Here is a 17,766-nt window from a genome sequence, read left to right as displayed (position 1 = left end):
AAGGGAAAGCACATAGCCTATTCTCAATATTTTACTAACATGTACGAGATGAGAGAATCCATTGGATAAAAATGATGAAGTGAATCACTAATTATTAATTAGTGATGATCATACAAGACTGGTCATAATGAATAACTTTAGTATTAAATACTTCACACAATTGTTTATGAAAAATATGTATTTTATAAATGTGATTCATTATTATTTATTTTCCAAAGAAAAATGACGCATAATTTTATTCATTATAAAGAAAAATAAAATTACATTTTGTATATGTTGTTTGTAAGAATTCCAGAAGAAAGATGTCTCTTAGCATAGAAACTATGAAATGAAACTAACAACAAGATAAACATACATCAAAGGGAAAAAGGAAATTAAGTGCAACATTTTGCATCCATTTTTTCTTTTCTATTTTTCTTTTTTGTACTTTTTGCCATCCAACTGAATTTGGCTCAAAAGGAGCCCGTCAATTCTCAACCTCGATCCATGTGGGGAACATATTTCTCTAAATCTGAACTCTCTGAAACATGGGATTAGTTTATGCCCCCATTCCCATATGATGCCTAAATACCTTCAGATTTCCTCCCTTTCTGAAGGAAAATAGTTGCACCTCAGTGTACCACTATTTTCCCATCTGTTTTTGTTTCATCTTGAGCCTTAACATCCACTTCTAAATGGTCAGGATGGATTTCCCTCATATCTTCTACCTCATCTTCTGATAATCGAGGTTCTGAAAAATGTCAACATTTCGGCCATTGGGTTGTCTCTTTTTCTTTTTTGGATTCTTTTTCTCTTGAGGAAATGTGTTCTATAGGTGCTCTATTTGGAAAATAACTTGGCATTAGAAGGTCGTGTTTTCGTAATCTAAGACTTGTAACCACTGGAATTTTTGGTGTTTCAATAATATGTGATATGGAATACCTTTGCTAAGGTCAATCTCCACACATATTCTGGAAAAGATGAAGATGTTTTTATCAGTTCTTGCTAGGTCCATTTTTTTGAGTTTACCTAGAGTATTTCCAATCTCCTCAAGGAATTTATGATGCAAGAAAGGGAGGGGGCAATTTGGAAGCTAAAACCACACTGGCATGGTTGAGACCACCATAGCTGTGGCGTCAAATTTTGGAAGCCATGGTGATAAATGGACCAGCTCATCCACAGAACCAAGGGCCTTCATTAATAACAAAATTCCAGATCCTTTTGGGTTTCAAATTGGAATATAAAAAATCCTTTTGAACATAAATAAATGTCACAGTTTGGTGTCCACACAGAGAAAACCCACTTGTATGAAGCTTTTGGTTTTATCCAGTTATCATTCAATCTACAAATAGTATTTTTTGAGTGGAGGAAAGAAAAGAGAGAAGATACCTCAAGAAGATTGACTTCCATAGTAGGATTATGCTCTATCTGATCTACAATGTAAGGGTCTGGCATGGATTGACTTGATTCTACCATGGCTAATGACTTCCCTTAAACAATTGCCTTAAAAGAGAATAAGTTTCCTCATGAAATCTTGGCACCTTGAGCATCCACATGCAACCTCAAGGTCAAGATTATGGAGGAATTTCTTGTGATAACCGAGTCCTTGATTTTATTTGAATCTCGAAGAAATTTTCCTTCATATTGCCAACATAGGAGATTTGTAGTGAGTCCCCATTTCTCTGCAATAGACAGCTTCAGAGACAAAATATAGGTTGAGATATTTGTCCAAAAGTTCGAAGGCTACCCCATTGTATTTCTAACAAAAATATAGAACATGTATTTTTGTTTATTCTCTTCCTGAGAAGCAAAATGCCTAGACTAGGAGGGTGGGAAATATCTATTTGACCAAATCGACAAAGAAGAGAAAGGAGGCTCTGTTGCAACCCTCACATCCAACCATAAAACTAAAAAAAACTTCACAAATAAATAAAATAGTGTAGAGGGCATGAAAATATCCTATATTGTGCTCTATCGGCACCCCTTGCAAGAGGTCAAAGACTATTGATGTTGAAGGAAGGGGGACAATTTTCTCCATATTTCACCCTTGATTTATTTTTTCTTCAAAAGAAATTAGGCCGACATAACAAAAGGGAGTGTGTTTCACTGAAATAAAGGGCCATGAGGAAAGGAAATTTGTGCAACTGAGGATACCAAGAGACATAATGCCCCTCCATGGCACCTCCATAGAGAGGGATGCCAAGCCCTGGTCCATGGAAATGGTGGGAAAAGAAGAGTTGAAGCAACCATTAACCCTAGACTTCATCACTCCAAGATCCAACACATGATGCTACCCCGTTATTTTCTATTATTTTATTTTGTTAAATCATTCATTATTAATTTAAGAGTAGTCAAAGTAGGTGACAATTTCTCCCTGAAAATATAGATTTTTCTGGCACATTTTTTAGAAAATTTCGGTTGATTTTTTGGAGATCTAGCTTACCTTTGTCAAACTATAGAATTTTAGGTGCCCTAGGGGTTTTTTAGAGTGTTGAAACTATTTATTCCTTCAAAATCTGAATTGAAACACTTCTAAATCAAGAATTTGCGAAATAAAAAACATCTTATTCTGGTGAAAAAGTTACCATTCAGGGAAAATTGTTTCCTCATTAGACAATGCGATTATTATTTTATTTTATTTTATGTAATAAACTATTGATTCAATGTAAATAATATATTTTATTTATTAAAAAAAATATTATAAAATTCAAAGGATATATATATATATATATATATATATATATATATATATATATATATATATATATATATATATGAAATTTAAAAACTTTGTATTAACATAAAAGCATTGGTATTACATAGTTGGAATTGTTTATATCATCAGGGATACCATTGCTAACTCCCAAAGTAGCCAGGTGGTTCAAATTTTCAACTAAGCCCATTTTAAGAAAAGATACAAAATTTAATAGCACCTCGAGTTGGTCATCCAAGCCTAATAACCAAATTGTTGATACAATATTTAAAAACATATCAAAATATCATCCATAGCTAGTAGAGATAATCATGATTAATCAAAGGAATAGATAGGTGCAGGTTCTCTAACACTCGATCTAGGATGATCATCATTGCATGAGTGGCACCGTAAGTGTCCTTCCATGTGAGCTAGTCTTGAATCAACCTTGTCCATAATGAAGTGTGAGTTTTGTAACATCCTCTTTATGTCTTCTAGTTTTGAAAATAAATTCTATTGTTCTACCTATTTATGCTTTAAAACTACGACAAGTAGAGTCTTCATCTGCCAGTGAAGGGCCACAAAATTTAGATGTTATTTCTCTTATCCCCTAGTATGCCCAGGGTCCAACACCCAACAAGAAACTTGTCCATGATATCAGAATCAAAGAAATTTTGTCTCTCTTTTCTCACCTGAGTTTCTAGCTTCCTAATTTCTCTCTTTGTCTCTAGAAGAACTGCATTGAAATATGTGGTGGCAGATTCCTGAGGAAAGATCCTAGAACCTTGTTGACCTCGAATACTACTAGTTCTACCACCCTCCTTTTGCATTGCATACGTGTTCTTAGTGGCCTGGCGAATAGGAGTGGATAAAACTTCAAACAAAAACTAAAATGACCATAACCAGGGAAGTGAAAAGAGAAGAGCCCATTGAAACCAATCAAGAATTGGGACCATCCAAACACCTACATCATTACGTTCCCTATGTGAATACACTTTAAGACTAGAATACTCTCTGAGAGACCAGTATTTTCTAAGGCTAAAATACATATAGTAAAACCCAAAACCCACAACATACCTAATAGATGGTAATCGCACCAACTTGCATGAGTTCTCAAGTGCGCAAGAAGGCTAACCTGCCATAGACTCAACACCTAATTTCATTTTCCCGTAATTAATATAAACTCAAGGTTCCCTCCCCAGACTAGACCAAACCCTACAATCAACAAGAACATATAGACCACAACAAAATTAAAATTGACACAGCCTGAACCCACATTACTACATAAAATGTAGAGAATAATAATATGAAGGTAGGGGGACAATACCAACTCACCAATGGCCAAGAGCTCAATATGAGGCTAGAGCCAACCGCCACAACCAAACTCAAAATCCAATAACCGATTTGTTTTGCCGCAACTAAAATGCTTCCCTCTTCTCTAATTTCCTAACATTTGTTGTAAATTTCTCTCCCATCACATATCACTAGTCTGTCAGGGTTGCAGTGCCCTAGCCACACTAGAAGTTTGCTGCCCAACAACATTGAACACCCAGATTCTTCTCTTTCCACTTGAAATACTCACCCTCCTCCACTTCTACATTTTTAGGCAAGGAAAATACTTTGCCAAGAACGCTCTAGGGGAAAACTATACCAAGATTCCACAACATCATTATCATTTGAGGCTGCAGACAGTGCAAAGGTTTGCACCTTGACCTTGCTCCCATGGCAACCCTTCAACCTCATCACTAAAATGAAAACAAAAAACCATAGACTTGCTCCTATATTTAACTCCATCTTGGTGGTTGCATGTTGCAACATGCCTAGGACGTGTCACATTGTCCTCGTTTACTCATAGTCAGGTAGGAATGGTGGTGGGCACATTCCCTTTGGCCCCTACTTGGATCCTACGATCACCCCCATCGGGGATAAATAATTTTTTATATTTTAAATATATAAAGAAAGATTTAAATATAAAGTGGAAGATCACAAGTTTATTTCTTAGCCATAAAATGTAAGCCCAATTAATAATTTAATTTACTTTATATCTAAATAATATTATTTATTTATTGTAAATATATATTAAAATTTTATGTATTGATGATATTTTTAAGATAACTTGGTTGTTTAGTTTTTTCATAGAAATATAAATGAAAGGTTTTGAATATTTGAAATGTTTATGGGCTTTTTCTTAAAATAAAATTGAATATAAAATCTTTAATATTTAATAAATTAAAATTTCTTTTAAAAATTAATTGCCAATTTTAAAATATAAATAAAAAATAGAAAACAAAAATATTTATTATTATAATATGTTGTTTTTATTTTTTTTGAAAGGAAAGAAATCAACCTCCCTTTGAGCATGAGGGATAGAGTGAAGTTGTTGGTGCCATGTCAGTTCAAAAGGATACTCACTTAAGAGTTCACAAGGCTTGAAGCCAATACAACAATGTTCATAGGCGCAAAGTCATTAAAACAATATTTATCAAGGCATTAATCTCATAGTGCCACTAGGGGGCATTTGAACTTGGGTGGGGAAGATTATAACCATTCCACCAGTTTCAAATCACTACTAGTGACATGGGAAGATAACAACCATTCCATGGAATGACCCATGATAACCCCAATTGACTAAGAATTTAGTTTATATAATTAATAATAAAAAAATAAATTTACATTTTTTATCAAAAAATTATTTAATTTTCATCCAAGATAGATGAAGCTCTGAAAACCCTTGTGGAAGTTAGGGTTTTTCCCTAAATGACCAATATATGCTTCAATTGTGTGAGTCTCTTGCAAATCTCTTTTGCAGTCCATTCAATGGTGAATCTTAGTGATTCGACAAAAAAGGAAGTTTCTTTAGCAGGCATGGTTTTCATCCAAGCAAGCTCTTTGATATGTAAACTACAGTGGATATTCCACTGGAAAATTCATCACAACAGATCTGATAATATTATATTAAAAATCTAAAATTATACACAATTATAGTTTTAGTAAATTTCTAGATCCATATATTTTACTGTAATTAGTGCATGCATGCAAATGGAAATTATGCAAAAAATAGAGAACGACAAAATAAAATCTCAACATACCTAAGACACATGATATGCTCTAGGAAACCTTTTAGGGAGAAAACCCAGCTGGAAGGTGAGGTCGCTCTGCTCTCTTTCTCTATTTGGAAATATGGCTGCAGCTACAAAGAAGTATGGCCTATGGCCCTTGGGCTACTACAGTGCACAAATCCTCTCTTTGTGCTCTACCTCATATTCCTCTTGGCTATTTTTTCTCAACTCTGGAAAAAATCCACTCGAAAGAATGAAATTCCTCTTCCTCCTAAAGACACAGTTATAATACAACCCGATAGCCTATCGGTGGTTAAGTTTGATTACCTCAACTCTTAATCAAAGTTACAATATAGACTCTTCTAGAGTCTTTTACATCACAATCATATGACTAGTTGTTTTTCAATGATTAATGGGGGCTGACGTAGCATCCTCCATACTGGTGAAAACAACAATATCAACTTCTGGGTGGCATAACTTTCGCATACAGACTCTGATTGACACAATTCTTGCACCCTTGGAAAGATCTTTGTGTGTATAATGTAGAAATTTTGAATAATATGACACATATTCACAGAGATTATCCTGATTATACACTTATAAGCAGAACATGCATAATACATAACCTCCTCTACTTTGATCATCAATTTACAGAAGCAGAAACATTTACAGGCGTACATAGAAGCATCAATCACACATATCAACACAGTATTTTCCCGGGGAAAGAATCTTTCTAAAAACCCCAACTATCTGTATATTATAGTGATTGAATCATGTAACAATACATAGTACAATACTCCTCCCAAGTACTTAGTACTATCTCCACATGCTACACACAAATAGCTCAGATCTGATCTCCAAATCTCCCCCATTGCTTGCCTGCCTCCATAGCTCAATACCTGCTCAAGAATGAATGAGAATGGTCTACCAAACTCGTATTTGACTTGCAAAAAGTAACTCACACTGTGTTGGACGTGAGCATAGGCTACAATTCTTGGTATTTGCCAATTCATTGGCATACTCAATCCCTATGATTGTGCAAATCATCATGCACAACTATAGTCACAACTGATAGCAATCTGATCCTCTAACACCTGTCCCTGCTGAACTGAACATGCACTGACATGCAACTAAGTTAACTGATTTATTCTATAGTTGCATTATGAGTTAATAACTTGTGAATTAATTAATAACTAATTCACCCAACTCATCTCTAGTCTATTGATCAATTAGACTAAATACAACTAGTTTAACAAAGCTAAACTAAACACAACTCCATCAACTGCACCTCCAGTCCACTAAACTCAACTCACTTGAGTTCTAACTGAAGTCCTACATGCAAATATTAGTCATCCCATAGGTAACCATGTATTTCCTTCTGGGATCTACATGTACCACATCCGTAGCTCATCTTGAAGTGCTCCAAGAGAATAAGATCAAATTTATAGTCCAAATATTATTATGAGACAATAATATTTGACTTTTCTATTTTTGACAGCCAGTCTAAAAATAGACTTTAATCACTCATACTGTGATCACTCATACTGTGATCACTCATACTGTGATCACTCCTGCTGTGGTCACTCCTGCTGTGATCATCCCTACTGTGGTCACTCCTGCTGCGATCATCCCTGCTGGGATCCAAAAATAGAACTTGCGCCATAATTTGCCTGCGGGCCCACTTAGTGAAGGTGACTCCTTTCCACTAAGCTCCATCATCTTGTTGCATTCTCAACAAGCATTTCTTGTTGCACACTTTTCAACATAGAATGGCATGGAATGATGGTGCTATAGCACCAACGTTTTATCCCCAAAAAATGTCATTCGATGCCTCACAATGCTCCCAGAAGGTTTCAGACCTCGTTTTTCCAAACTAGGTCCCGTTGGTAAAAACATTTTCATCAGTTGATTCCTCCACCTTTTCCTATTATTTTTTGTACCGTCGAATGTGTTCTAGCCACAGAATTTGTTGGAGAGGCCAAAATACATGAGATATCCAAAACCCAAAAATTGTTTCTCGAAATTCTGCCTAGAAATGACTTAATTAGATTATTAACCAATTTCTAAATATTTCCTAAGTCTAAACTTAGGGAATACGGTTAATTAATCTGTCTTAATTAAGTCAAGGGGTGAATGATCTAGAAACTCACACAGATTGATCTAGAGATGATCGTAGCCATTGATTAAGTTTTAATCTTGTTCTTTGGTGCTCCAACAAAGGATTATAAGAGGAGGTTGATGTGGTGATCGAGTATACACTTGAGAGGTTTGATTTCATGAGAAGATCAATTTCCAAAGTAGCAGCAGTCATTTTCCGGAGAGAGAGCCTAATATCGAAGTAGTGAGAGAGGGAAAAAGATAGTGAAGTTGGAGGAATATTTCCAGATTTAGTGAGTGCATTTGTAGAGAGGCAGGAGAGCCACAAAGAGGTTGACATTGGGGCAACGTAGCAGCCTCTAGAGGTAGTTTCGATTTTGTTGGGGAAAGACGAGTTTAAGAGCCAGAAGTTGGACAAAGGTTTTGATGAGCCTCATAAATGAGTAATTATATGGGCTCATTTTACCTCCTAACCTAGTCAAATCAACCATTCTCTTAGCTTATTGTATGATTTTCTTATTATATTTATGCTTATAGAGTGAGTTGAGTTAGTTATTATGCCACGTGATCTAACATGTATTTAATGCAGATTATTGATGGATTTCAAGGTCAAAGTCAAGGATCCAAGTGGTCAAATGGTAGAAATAACTCGAAGTGGATAGAGGAGAGGACTTATAGGATGGAATCCCCTTCATTTATTACTCCTCACTTCGAATTCCCCTTCATTCAGCTTTGAGTACAAGCAACTGAATCATGCACTAGAAGGCAGCTAAGCAAGTGGAGGACGACTGATAGTTATCTCGAGTTTTGGGGGCCAGGCCTCCCCAATTTTAAGGAAGTTGTAGGTAGCTTCAGATGTATAAGTAGAGAGGCCTAGGGCCTCACTAGGGTCAGATTTTTGCTTATGTAAACTCTGCTCAAGTTTCAAGCTTATTATTTTGTGACAGTTTTATGTAACTTTCCCATTGTTTTGATAATGAAGATGGAATCCTTTTTGAGCTAGCACTGAGTTACCTCAAAGGGTTGAAGCTCTCGGGTTAGGGCCCAATCCAATTACCCAAGCTTCTCTTCACTTGTATTTGTATTTTTACTTTAGTTTGTAGATTAATTTGTTGTTAGATGTATTTCTTTTATGGTTAAGAATAGGTTGCTTTTGATGATTTAGTAGTTTGCTTCCATTTGTGCTTTCTATAGTAGGTTAAGCAGCGATCAGAAAAGATTCAAAAGGCTAGAAATAGTGCCTTGGCCTCTCTTCCTCCCTCTGGGACCATGATTTGAGGCAAAGACCCTCTTGCTGCCCCAAAAACACAGATTTTCCTCATTCATAGGACTTCTAACGTTTGCAGCTTTTTAGTAGGTTAATAGTTCATTTTTTCTTTGCTTCAGATCTTCCTTATCATGTTCACTTCCTGATTTGCAATATTCCTTTTTCATGCTTTCCTTGCTTGTAACATTTCTCAGCATTTCCTTTCATAGATCATAGTTTAGACCATTTTAATGCAAAACTATGTTTTTCCTAAATGCACTCATTTCATTTGTTGCTTGATCCTCTTGGTTGACTATCAGTTCCTTTGCAGCAGATCTCTTCCAATAGTAGGCGAGCCTATCTTCAATCACATCCTCCATTTGATCCATGCCCTACAGGTCTCCCAAACCTCACCTCAATTCTGCCCTAGTTTCCTGCATTTTTCATAGAACTTCTTCCTCTCTTTGAGCAAAACCAATCATCTTTCTCTATCCTGGCGGTTCATGGTAGACCTTAGGCACCCTAACACATCACCCCAACCTTCATCAACTTTTTCCACCCACTCTCACACCCTCAAAATAGCGAAAATTTCTCTCGGCCTCCTCTAGTAGGCCTCCTGTAGTTTCCCTGTTTTCCTCCCGTAGTTTCCATGTGTCCTCCTGTAGTTTTTCTTGTAGGATTTCTTTTGAAGGCCGAGTGTTGGAAAAGCCTCCAGAAGGCCACCTAAGACCTCCTAGGACCAATCCACACCATATTCCATCCTCCCAAGCTCCAACACCACCTTTTCACTTCCACACTCACACACAATAAATTAGATGCATGTCAAATTCACATAAAAACACATAAAAATCCAAAAATATGTTTTTTGCTTATTTACTTCCAGAAATAGCATGGTTAGATGTTGTTTACTTTCTTGAGTAGGTAATGGCATTTCTTTCATGGCTTTCATAGTGTTTTTGACAAAAGTAGAATTAGCTTGTTAATTAGGGTTTACTAGGTCTTGCTTTACATTCCAGTCTTTTCCCTTTCTGCAATTAGAATAGCTTCTGTAGAATAATATTTCTTTTCTTTCATCACATATAAAGCTTCTTCTGAAATCTATAGAAGTTGGCTTGAGCTCCTAGTGATCTTGCGTCAGCTAACCAAGTGACAACCTGCAGTGAGAACTAGTACTTGTGCATACAACACCGACGCTTCCAAGTTTTTTACGAACTCCCGGGTTGATAAAAGTAAAGTTGGCAGCCCAAGAGTTGTAGCATTCTTGTTGCAATACTGGTGCTCACCACCTTTTTTGCCGCCGTTTTTGGGGAAGCGTCAGAGTATTCTGTGGTTACTGCTTTCTTCTATTTCTTATTGCAACATTCTGCTAATAGTTTATTTCGGAAAAAGTAGACTAGTCATTTCTTTTGTTTCAAGTTCTGCATTTCCTTGCTTTCCTTTTCAGTTATGCAAATTTCATTTCAGCAAAAGTAGACTAGTCATTTCTTTTCTTTCAGTTCTGCATTTCCTTGCTTTACTTTTCAATTATGCAAATTTCCATTCGACAAGTTCATTTCAGCTAGTTTCAATTTGTTTTATCAATTTCAACTTCTGCAAGTACTATCAGTGTGGGGAAAAAGAAACAAAAAACCAACCAAAAAGATTTCCTTTCATGCCTTGTAGGAATAAAGATAACTCAGGAAAATTTTTGCCCAACACCCACACTACTTCACATAACCAACATTCTCTCTTCTTCGGTGGCTACGATCAAGAAGAACCCTTAGGTGAACAACCATAAATATTTGAAGAACCTATAGGGGAAGAAGAAGAAGAAAACATCCCTCTAGAGCCAATGGCTGAAAACAAAAATGCTAGGGGAAATGGAGAAAGAATAGAGGGTACCTTTCCCATTCGGGAAACCAATGGGGACACTAAAATGAAAAATATAAGTCCTTTAGCCCTACCTCATTTCCATGGTCTGACTACAGAAGACCCTGACACCTTCTTGTTTGAGTTTGCTGTCATCTGTCGAACTTATGACTATGCAAAAGATTAGCAAAAGTTGGAAACTATTCCCTTCTGCTCTCAAGGATGCAACACTACGTTGGTGTTGGGTGATTTAGTTGTCTGCTAAATCCCTGTCATTTAATTTGTCAATCCGGGGTATCGTAAACTTAGAAGCAAACCAAAATATATGGGACCTCAGACGAAATAGGTGTAGGAAGTTTGTTTAGAATGGAAATGCATATTACAAATCTAAACTATCAGATCTATTTTATGAAAGCATAAAAAAAAGTGTTTGATCAATGGAATTATTTTACTTTAGAAGATAGAGAAGAGTCTCTTGTTCAAGAATCCTGATTGTCCTTCTACAATATTCCTATAATAACATTACAAAACACCTAAGAAAGCAAGAAAGAAAGCATATAAATGAAAGCAAGTAAATATTGTTTTCAGTTCAATTCTTAGCTCATGGAGAAGAGTCTCCTAACTTAGGAGGACTTGATTGCCCTTCTCACATAAAAACTATATACTGAAAGGGAATCAATATTCACATAAATGTAATCTAGGAAAGCATATGAGAAAGTAAATCTTATTTCAATTTAATCTAGCTCATGGAGAAGAGACTCCTAACTTAGGAGTTCCTAGTTGTCCTTCTCACATCAAAACTAGCTACTGAAAGGAGATCAACCTTCACACAACAAAACATGGCCACAACATGAATTCATACTGAAATTATCTACAAGTATTTACAACAAAGAAATTAGATGAACATCATAGTTAAAATTAGTATATTCACAACATTACTTTACAACAAAGTGTACTTATCTTAGTATGGGATCCTTCCATTCCTCAATGAGCACACATGAACAACTATCACACCTTAAGAATCAAACAACACTCATAACTCATGATTTGAAGAAAGTGGTATTATTCATGTTGAATGAACATAAATCTAATGCTAATGAATAACTGATAATTGTTTTCTCTCCCTCCTCCTTTCCTTTGAAGGATGATCCTCTTATTTATACATGAATTAGGGATATCTACTCAATAAATGTAGATCCCTTAAATATCTACTAGACCCATACTTGTCTCAACTTATCCCTAAATACTAGATACAAATCCCATGACACATCAAAATCTCCATGATCTTCTCCTTGGAATATGGTCCACCTCTTGAGTTGAAATTCGAATTTGATCTTGGGAGGCCACATAAGGGTGCCTTAGAAACTTCCAAATGATCTACACATGTCATCAAACTCAAGCCACTTTTAGATATAAGCAAATACATGTTATTTCTCTAACTTTTAATCATAAATTCACTCTAAATACATGAAATTAATAACTTTGGAAAATGAAAATATAAACTCATATGGTAATGGAAATATAGGGTTATGTAATGATAATATGATGAAATGAGGTGACAAAATGAGGATAAAGGTGAAAATGGAGTGAAAATTGATGTTAATTTGGCATCCCAACACACCCCCCAACATAAGTTATTGCATGTCCTCATGCAATCTATTACATTGATCATGATTTGATATTTTGAATTGTCTTGCTTTAACATGAACTTCGGCTGATATCAATTTTTTTAACTTCACATAATTTTCTTTTTGACAACTTTGTTCTTTTTTTGCAAAGTCTTCTCTCTTAAAAACATTTGATTGCAACATATTATTTTGGTTGGTTCTTATGTGACAACCAAAATCTGATTAGTATTGGTTCTTGTGTAACAATACTTTCATTGTTTTTGGGTTGCATCAAAAGACTTGAAAACATTTAATCAACCATTCTTTCCTTGATCATTATTTGCAAAACATGTAACATTTGAATCATAATGCAATAGTAGTTGTTTGGAAAAAGTATGTTGGTTAGGATGATATGTGTAGAAAGGACATATATGACATATGGAAGGTGATAATGGAGTATGAATGTGAATATGAACATGGTGAAACATTTTCCAAAAATTATAATTTTAGTATTAAAGGAATTGTATGATAAAAAGTTAGAAAAGAGCATAACTTTACTTACCTGAGTGGACAAACTGTGTATATGTAGAAAAGTGTAGCTTCTGCTGTTGAATCATGGAATGACGAATACAAGAATGTGATCTGTGTCTTGGTTGCATATATGATGGATGAAGTCGTGAATGTGGATCCTTTATTACTGCTACTGAATCTGTTCCAAAGTATAAAATAATCTGCTCCCGAATCATATAGTCTTCATCTCGTCCCATATCGTGGCACAATTCTTTCCATGTGAATGAATGTGTCAATGTCGAACATGGAAAGAAGTCATTGGATTACCGACCATTGATGAATGTCATTAACCAATGCGAGGCAAACTCACCATTAATGTCAATGAGTGCCAAGGTACCCAAGTACATCTTGCGAAGTGCGAATAAATGAGCTGATGTCAAGCCACTTGCAAGATCCAACAAACAAGGGACATTAATGTATTCCCATTGTTCGTTGGCGAGAAGACTTGCCATTAGGGCATGCAAGCCTCAAGGTACTAATAATGACTCTAGTCTTTGTCCCAGATAAGGTGTTGAGGTCGATGGGTCAAGACTTGTTGAAAGGTGGCCCTTAAGGAATCCCACACCAGTCAACGCGAGTTCATACAAAATGATTGGTAGGACTATAAATACAAGATGTTATGGCCAAAAAATTTTTATGGTAAGGAAAGCAAGGCAATGTAGAGAGATGGATGGTTTATTCATGAGGCAAAAAGATGAATTGAAAGGTAGGCAAAAAATGTATGCGACTCAAAAAAGTAGACATGTAGGAAGTCATGACGGATAAGGCAATGAATCAGTGGACTTTAACATCGATGATTCATGAAGCTTTGAAGGAGAAGTGTGGGTAACATATCATGACGCAAAAAAAATTCCTCTGCAGCGACAAATGTCATGACATATGTAATTAACTCCTTCAAGCTTTCAATAATGAATGTGATTTCGAGTGATCACATCTGCATGGACTTGGATCATCGCGCACCTGTAAAAGCTTAGTACATATCCTGCATGAAAACTGTAAGAGATTTTTGAAAGATATAAAATGCAAGAATGAGTATGAATGCTTAGCAACCAAAATAAAATGAGATGAATTTTTTACTTGTTGCCTTTGCACGCTTGTTCCCAACTCCAACAAGACAAGTTAGCATAAAATGTTTTCAGCTCTTATGAAATGTCCATTTGCAATTTTTTAATTGTTTTGTTTTGTTTTTTTTGTTGTAATTGTTTTGAAATTTTATGTATATTTTTTTTTGATTTTATTTTTTTTTAATTATTTTGATTTTCTTTAATTTGTTTTTGATTTTTTTAATTGTTTTGATTTTTTTATCTTATTTTTTTTGTTGTTTTTTTTCATAAAACTAAAATTTAAAACTATATATATATATATATATATATATATATATATATCATAACAATTTGTTTTGTATTTTTATTGAACCGAAACCAAAACACAATGTTTGTTCACCCACATTTATCCAACGAACTTGTCTCATGAGTTTTGATGGCAAGCCTTTCATTTTTATCAAATCAGAATTTGCTCTAGATCGACCTAGAATAACTAATATGATTGAATGTTTCATTAATGAGCATTGACCTTATCGGCCTTCTCAATCAGATCTTGCCAAACCAAGTTCTGGCATCCTTTTCGGCTTCAACATTTTCGTTTGCCTGCGCTGGAAGTAATTGCCATAGATGTACTCAAGGCGAAAACCCTTTTCTTCATTGTAAAGCATGATATGGTAGTCAGATTCTGACAGATGTGATGTCCCCCAACTTCCACAAAATTGCAGGAATTGGGCTTCAATTCGTCCCCTTTTGCCACTTAAAATCATGCGAACGATCTTCTATTCAAGCTTTGCCATCTCCTTGGTGATCTTCAACTTGCATTCATCTTTGATGACTTTATGGCACGCATTGGATATCAGAGAATCAGTGTCGAGATATTGAGGGCGTATCCCCAATCTCTCCATCATGTTGCTTAGCCTGAATACGTCGAGAGGAGAGTTAGGGTTCGATTTCAACATATTTTACTGCAACAAATGAAAGCCAGATTCCATCAGATGCTTTCTAGCTTGAAGTGACTTCTCCTCATCTCCTATAACCAATGAAATAATTGGGCTAGATTGCATGGGGAATTGGCGCGATCTATTCCAAATTTTATGAACTGAAACTTGATTTTGCTCATGGATTTTCGAGTGTTCTTTCCTGCTAAACTTAGCAAATGCACACAATTTCTGGCGAATGTCCCTCATTAGAAATACCGTTATCGAAATGATAAAATTTTAGGGATAGAAGTTTAGGTTTTTCGCTAAGATCTCCATTACCTACGCTCAATGCGGCCATGTTGCTTTAGACGCAACGTGGATAAGATCGATCCAGTGTTGTGACTCTTCTCATGGCTTCTGACTGGGTGAGTCTATGCAGGAGATGTAACTTGGTTGAAAAGTCAGGCATAACTAAGTTTCTCTATTTATTTGCCATCAATCATCAATCACTCCATCAATTGATTCTCTTTCAGTTTTCAAACCCTCCGTGGCTCTGTGTTCTGTCTGAGATAAGTGTGAGAAGGGATTGCGAGGGAAAGGGTTTGTTATCTCTTCTTGTCAGCCATGATTGATCTATTCTCATACTGCCGCCTGTGAATTCACAGCTTGTAGTTGCCGGACGATGCGTTTTTGCAATTCGAAGCTTGGACTGCTCGTGTATCATTCTCTTATTTTCTTGCAGAAGAAATTTAGGGCCAGAAACGCCTCGTTAGGGTTTCCATAGTATCGACAAGAAAAATGGAAGGCGGTGGTTTTGTTCGGTGCATTGTCGAAAACGTTTTTAAAGATTTCAAAGCACGTCGAGCTGGCTTGATCAAAGCCCTCACTACGGATGTGGAGGAGTTTTATCAGCAATGTGATCCAGATAAGGACAATCTATGTCTTTATGGATTTCCAAATGAAACATGGGAAGTTAATCTACCTGCAGAAGAGGTGCCTCCTGAACTTCCGGAGCCAGCTTTGGGAATAAACTTTGCAAGAGATGGGATGCAAGAAAAAGATTGGCTATCACTGGTTTCTGTCTATTTTGGTGCACGATTTGGGTTTGACAAAAATGACCGGAAGCGGCTTTTTAACATGATGAATGAACTTCCAACAATATACAAGGTTGTCACTGGAACTGCAAAGAAGCAAGTAAAAGAAAGATCTACAGTTACCAACAACAGTAGTAGCAAAAACAAGTCAGGAGGGAATGTGCGGTCATTTGAATCTCAACCAAAAATGTCGAAGTTACCACTATCCAATGGCTTCTCATGTTACTACCAAAATAGATTTAAATAAATAAATAAAAATAAAAAGGAATTTATTCCTAAGAATTTTTATGTTAAAATCAATTTTTTTTTTTTTTATAAAAGAAATTGAATTTATTTTAATTTTTATATTGTTTTAAAATCAAAATCTTATAAAAAGTCTTTAAATTTATTCTAATCCTAAAACATTCTAGGATTTTTTATTAATTTAGGATAATTTTTTTTAGCAAATGGAGACAACTATATTGCAACCTTGAAAACATTTATAAACATTCTACTTTTTGATCCTCGATATCGTGTGAAAACGCAGGAGGAGAGCATACTTATTCGAAACATAAAATATGATCCTACCTACTCTATGCTAATTGAAAATTACAAACTATTATGTGTAATTAAATTTCCAGTGTAACCATTCACGCAATAGTAGTAAAAATATATTCATTTTCAATTTCGCTAATTTAAAATGAAAATATACAAGGATGATCGAATCTAGTTTTTGTGAATGTGATTTAATGAAATAAAAACAAAATCGATCTAACCTTGTACTTGTTTGAAACCATCGAAACCACTTGTCGATAAGGCTTTCATAGGCGTGATTTCCACTCTGATTCAGATCATGCTGCAACTTCTCTTTGTCCTCAATTTCCTGTTCAAATAATTGTTCATCGTCAGATATACAAGATTCTTCAAATGTTAATTCATTTTTTTCTTCTAGAGGAGTAGTTAAGCTTTTGGCAGCTGTCAAGATCTCTTCTTCGCAAGAAGAGGAGATCCTAACACTTGCTAGGATCTGAGCGAGTTGTTCCAAACTTATACTCATTGTTTTTATTGTGTTTTTTTGTTTTTTTTAGTGAATGGGGGTTTCTTTATTTGTGTTCTATTTCTATGTTTTCTATATGAGAATAAACTTAAATGAAAATTCCTAAATGCAACTAACCCTAAATGATCCTAAATACAAATTCTTCCTAAACAATCTTCTTAACTAGCTTACATCTAAGTTTGCTTCCCCGGCAACGGCACCAAAATGTTGGGCGATTTAGTTGTCTGCTAAATCCCTGTCAATTAATTTATCAATCCAGGGTATCGTAAACTTAGAAGCAAACCAAAATATATGGGACCTCAGATGAAACAGGTGTAGGAAGTTTGTTTAGAATGGAAATGCATATTACAAATCTAAACTATCAAATCTATTTTATGAAAGCATAAAAAAAAATGTTTGATCAATGGAACTATTTTACTTTAGAAGATAGAGAAAAGTCTCTTGTTCAAGAATCCTGCTTGTCCTTCTACAATCTTCCTATAATAACATTACCAAACACCTAAGAAAGCAAGAAAGAAAGCATATAAATGAAAGCAAGTAAATATTCTTTTCAGTTCAATTCTTAGCTCATGGAG

At 35.3% G+C, this 17,766-nt stretch overlaps 1 pseudogene; it reads left to right on the top strand.

Annotated features, from left to right (window-relative positions):
• Positions 1-15,859: 15,859 nt before the first annotated feature.
• Positions 15,860-16,402, top strand: LOC149145864 (PHD finger protein ALFIN-LIKE 8 pseudogene; annotated as a pseudogene).
• The last annotated feature ends 1,364 nt before the right edge of the window (positions 16,403-17,766 follow it).

Source organism: Pinus tabuliformis, chromosome X (genome assembly GCF_031772625.1).
Source record: "Pinus tabuliformis cultivar Carrire ecotype Pingquan chromosome X, CPIR1, whole genome shotgun sequence".
NCBI classification, from domain to species: Eukaryota; Viridiplantae; Streptophyta; class Pinopsida; order Pinales; family Pinaceae; genus Pinus; species Pinus tabuliformis.
This window is presented reverse-complemented; position numbering and strand designations above follow the sequence as displayed.